This window comes from Oncorhynchus kisutch, linkage group LG18, assembly GCF_002021735.2.
Source record: "Oncorhynchus kisutch isolate 150728-3 linkage group LG18, Okis_V2, whole genome shotgun sequence".
In the NCBI taxonomy this organism is placed as follows: Eukaryota; Metazoa; Chordata; class Actinopteri; order Salmoniformes; family Salmonidae; genus Oncorhynchus; species Oncorhynchus kisutch.
The window spans coordinates 74718207-74724206 of NC_034191.2; positions in this window are offsets into that span (position 1 = coordinate 74718207).

Consider the following 6000-nt stretch of genomic DNA (forward strand, 5'->3'; position numbering starts at 1 on the left):
TTAGATTCTAGATTGCACCTTTTTTTCTAAGACTGTAGTGGTGGTGGTAACTAATAATAATTCAATTACCCACATTAGCAAACATTCTAGAACAAGTGGATTCCAACCCACACGTCACTTTTACTCTTCACCCAAACACAGCAAACTTTGACCTCTAAGCCTCTCTGACCATTTCATTTATTTTACTAGGCAAGTCAGTTAAGAACAAATTCTTATTTTCAATGACAGCCTAGGAACAGTGGGTTAACTGCCTGTTCAGGGGCAGAAGGACAGATTTGTACCTTGTCAGCTCGGGGATTCGAACTTGCAACCTTTCGGTTACTAGTCCAACACTCTAACCACTAGGCTACCCCTTGACCCTTCTCTGCCATGAAACCTGTCTTGATTTCCACTGAGGGGTTGACTCAGCCTGTATCCTCCCCTTAGAAGGTAGAGTACCACAGACCTACACTCAGGTCTGTAGCACTGGCTGTCTGATAGGTGTCTGATTAATGTTGGTGAATATGCAGCCACCCCTATATTCCTCCCCCAGCCCTCATCCTACACCACCATACTTCAAGAGGATATGTTTACAAACAGTGGGGTAGAGATACACCATGTTTAAAAGCAGGTGCCTGGTTATCTCTGCATTCATATAGCTTCAAAGAGACCCAAAAGGGGCTCAGAGGTGGGACTGTGCCTTAGATGGTTGGACACATCACGGGCCTTGGTATTGCCAATAAGGAGGAGGGTGCATAGCACAGTACAACATGCGCAGCTGTATTATCTGAGGTGCATATTCTGAAAACAAATTCAAACGTAAAACTGTTAAACACAGAATACCAGTGGGAAGGAATTGTACCTTCATGGTTAAATTAGCCATTTCAAAAGCACTAATGTAAGCTTCCTGCACTGTTATGTCCCTTTTTTTAAATTTAATTTGTACTATTGCACACTTCTTTCCAATCTCCCCCCCCAAAAATAATGGGGCTTTGAGTATTTTTTTCAACAAAAAAAAAAGCATTCCTGTGAAGATTAAAATGGAAGGTCCCAGGTGGCGGGTCCACTGAACCAGCCCTCTAACAGCCTGAGTGACTCCTCAACAGACCCTCTACTACTTTGGCATCAGCTGCTGAGTGGTAGTGGTAGTGGTAGAGGTAGTGGTAGTGGTAGTGGTAGTGGTAGTGGTAGTGGTAGTGGTAGTGGTAGTGGTAGTGGTAGTGGTAGTGGTAGTGGTAGTGGTAGTGGTAGTGGTAGTGGTAGTGGTAGTGGTAGTGGTAGAGGCAGTGTTAGTGGTAGTGGTAGTGGCAGTGGTAGTGGTAGTGGTAGAGGCAGTGTTAGTGGTAGTGGTAGTGGCAGTGGTAGTGGTAGTGGTAGTGGCAGTGGTAGTGGTAGAAGCAGTGGTAGTGGTAGTGGTAGTGGCAGTGGTAGTGGTAGTGGTAGAGGCAGTGGTAGTGGTAGTGGTAGAAGCAGTGGTAGTGGTAGTGGCAGTGGTAGTGGTAGTGGTAGAGGCAGTGGTAGTGGTAGTGGCAGTGGTAGTGGTAGTGGCAGTGGCAGTGGCAGTGGTAGTGGCAGTGGTAGTGGTAGTGGTAGAGGCAGTGGTAGTGGTAGTGGTAGAAGCAGTGGTAGTGGTAGTGGCAGTGGTAGTGGTAGTGGTAGAGGCAGTGGTAGCGGTAGTGGCAGTGGTAGTGGTAGTGGTAGTGGTAGTGGTAGTGGTAGAGGCAGTGGTAGTGGCAGTGGCAGTGATAGTGATAGTGGTAGTGGTAGAGGTAGAGGTAGTGGTAGTGGTAGTGGTAGAGGTAGTGATTGTGGTAGTGGTAGTGGTAGAGGCAGTGGTAGTGGTAGTGATTGTGGTAGTGGTAGTGGTAGTGGTAGTGGTAGTGATTGTGGTAGTGGTAGTGGTAGTGGTAGTGCTAGAGGCAGTGGTAGTGGTAGTGGTAGTGGTAGTGGTAGAGGCAGTGGTAGTGGTAGCGGTAGCGGTAGCGGTAGCGGAAGTGGTAGAGGCAGTGGTAGTGGTAGTGGTAGAGGTAGTGATAGTGGTAGTGATAGTAGTAGTGGTAGTGGTAGTAGTGATAGTGGTAGTGGTAGTGGTAGTGGTAGTGGTAGTGGTAGTGGTAGTAGCTGTACACATAGCAGGCAGGCTAGGTGCTCTCTGGCTCTGTAGGCTTCGATCTCTCTACAGGTTACTCAGACTGATAATGCAGGGCCTCAGCTGCTCCTGGCCAGAAAGAGATGCCATTTACACAGCCATTTTTCTCTGTGTCTCAGTGTACACACACACAGTGTACACACACACACACACACACACACACACACACACACACACACACACACACACACACACACACACACACACACACACACACACACCGAGGTGTCATGCCCGTAGGGGGGGTATCATGCCCGCTCAGATGTATCCTGTTTAAAATATATTTATTAAAAATATATATACAGTACCAGTCAATAGTTTGGACACACCTACTCATTCAAGGGTTTTTCTTTATTTAAAAAAAACTATTTTCTACATTGTTTAATAATAGAAAACATCATAACTATGAAATAATACATATGGAATCATGTGGTAACCAAAAAAAGTGTTAAACAAATCAAAATATATTTTATTCTTTATATTCTTCAATGTAGCCACCCTTTGCCTTGATGACAGCTTTGCACACTCTTGGCATTCTCTCAACCACCTTCACCAGGAATGTGTTTGCTTTTCCTTCACTCTGTGGTCCAACTCATCCCAAACCATGTCAATTGGGTTGAGGTCAGGTGATTGTGGAGGCCAGGTCATCTGATGCAACATGCCATCCCTCTCCTTCTTGGTAAAATAACCCTTACACAGCCTAGAGGTGTGTTGGATCATTGTCCTGTTGAAAAACAAATGATAGTCCCACTAAGAGCAAAACAGATGAGATGGCGTATCGCTGCAGAATGCTGAGTAGCAATGCTGGTTAAGTGTGCCTTGAATTCTAAATAAATCACAGACAGTGTCACCAGCAAACCACCCACACACCATCACACCTCCTCCTCCATGCTTCACGGTGGGAACCACATATGCTGAGATAATCCGTTCACCTACTCTGCATCTCAGAAAGACACGCGGTTGGAACCAAAATTCTCCAATTTGTACTCATCAGACCAAATGACAGATTTCCACCAGTCTAATGTCCATTGCTCATGTTTCTTGGCCCAAGCAAGTCACTTCTTATTATTGGTGTCCTTTAGTAGTGTTTTCTTTGCAGCAATTCAACCATGACGGCCTGATTCACACAGTCTCCTCTGAACAGTTGATGTTGATGTCTGTTACTTGAACTCTGTCAAGCATTTATTTGGGCTGCAATTTCTGAGTCTGGTAACTGTAATGAACGTACCTTCTGCAGCAGAGGTAACTCTGGGTCTTCCTTTTCTGTGGCGGTCCTCATGAGAGCCAGTTCCATAATAGCGCTGGATGTTTTTTTGCGACTGCACTTGAAGAAACTCTTAATTAAAGCTCTTGAAACTTTTGACTGGTACTGTGTATATATTTTTTGTTATTGTTGTTTCTCTGCAATACTACTAGCCACCTAGACATTTTATGAAGATGGCTTTAACTAGCCCAGATAGTTATGAGGTTGGGAGATTGGGAACCTAACTACCAAGAAGCCATTTCAGGCTATCAATTAAGTTAGAGTAGCTTGTCTACAGTGGTGTAAAGTACTTAAGTAAAAATACTTTAAAGTACTTCTTAAGTAGTTTTTTGGGTATCTGTACTTTACTTTTCTATTAATATTTTTGCCTACTTTTACTCCACTACATTCCTAAAGAAAATAATGCACTTTTTACTCCATACATTTTTCCTGACACCCAAAAGTACTCGTTACATTTTGAATGCTTAGCAGGACAGGAAAATTGTCTAATTCACAACTTATCAAGAGAACATCTTGGTCATCTCTACTGCCTCTGATTTGGCGGACTCACTAAACACAAATGCTTTGTTTGTAAATGATGTCTGTGTGTTGAACTGTGCCCCTGGCTATCTGTAAAAAAAATAAAAAAAATAAAAAAATTGTGTTGTCTGGATTGCTTAATATAAGGAATGCGAAATTATTATTTTTACTTTTACTTTTGATACTTAAGTACATTTCAAACCAAATACTTGTAGACTTTTACTCAAGTAGTATTTTACTGGGTGACTTTCACTTTTACTTGAGTCATTTTTCATTAAGGTATCTTTACTTTTACTCAAGCATGATGATTGGATACTTTTTCCACCACTGCTTGACTAACTATCTTAGCTGGCATACCTGCTGGCAAGGTTGGTAGACTTCAGAAAAGAAAGCAATAACTACATTTACTGAATAAGACTCTCTCACACACACACACACACACACACACACACACACACACACACACACACACACACACACACACACACACACACACACACACACACACACACACACACACACACACACACACACACACACACACACAAGGCTTTCCAGCCTTTTTGATCTGAGTGAAAACCCTAACATTGATGTGGGACTTTTGTACATTTTATTCTTAAAAAGAGCTGCATTAATAACTTACACAAAGCAGATTCATCACACCAACCACACTTCTAGTCAAATTCAGAAATTCTGGTGAAGTTGATCTATGTGCCAAAAATAATTCAAGTTTAGAGAGTTTTGTCTCTCAACGTTTTTTTTCTTCCTCAATCATCGACAGCCAATGGCAGTCATGCATCTGGCCTTCAAACATGTAATGTATGTCTGCCTAGGAAGCTGTCTCACCTGATGGTTACTGTTGTTTTGTCCTTAGCCATGACCGAAACAGGAATCTCAGGCATTCCAGTCTCGAAGATGTCACATAATTGTTAAGAATGGATGGTTAGGGACAGGTTACTCTTTACACCAGGTCTTGATATCTCTGCCTGAAAGGCTGCTGGAATGCCGGTACTTTGCGGAATGCCGTGGCCATGTAGCTTTATCATAAATCAACTGAAACCAACTCTAAAGGGGTGCTGAGCGTGAGAGTCCATGTCATCACATCTCCTGCAATGACGAATCGGCGGCCAATGTTTCCCTTTAAACCTTCATCTGCCGCATAGTACTGTAATAACATTAACCGCTGTTGACAGCAGACAGCCCAGTCTGGCAGTCTAGGTGTTGTGTCACTTGTAAAAATGTAGAGCTTTTCCAATGTATCGGGCAGTATTCAACTTCTTCAATGAGGTCTCTCAACTGGGGTTAAAAGGGTCAATAGGAAGTGGATAAAAGTTTTTATTTTTTATTTCACATTTATTTAACCAGGTAGGCAAGTTGAGAACACATTTATTTAACCAGGTAGGCAAGTTGAGAACACATTTATTTAACCAGGTAGGCAAGTTGAGAACAAGTTGTCATTTACAATTGCGACCTGGCCAAGATAAAGCAAAGCAGTTCGACACATACAACAACACAGAGTTACACATGGAGTAAAACAAACATACAGTCAATAATACAGTAGAACAATTCTAAGTCTATATACAATGTGAGCAAATGAGGTGAGAGGCAAAAAAAAGGCCATGGTGGCGAAGTAAATACAATATAGCAAGTAAAACACTGGAATGGTAGATTTTCAGTGGAAGAATGTGCAAAGTAGAGATAGAAATAATGGGGTGCAAAGGAGCAAAATAAATAAATAAATACCGTAGGGGGAGAGGTAGTTGTTTGGGCTAAATTATAGATGGGCTATGTACAGGTGCAGTAATCTGTGAGCTGCTCTGACAGCTGGTGCTTAAAGCTAGTGAGGGAGATAAGTGTTTCCAGTTTCAGAGATTTTTGTAGTTTGTTCCAGTCATTGGCAGCAGAGAACTGGAAGGAGAGGCGGCCAAAGGAATAAATTGGTTTTGTGGGTGACCAGAGAGATATACTGTACCTGCTGGAGCGCGTGCTACAGGTGGGTGCTGCTATGGTGACCAGCGAGCTGAGATAAGGGGGGACTTTACCTAGCAGAGTCTTGTAGATGACCTGGAGCCAGTGGGTTTGGCGACGA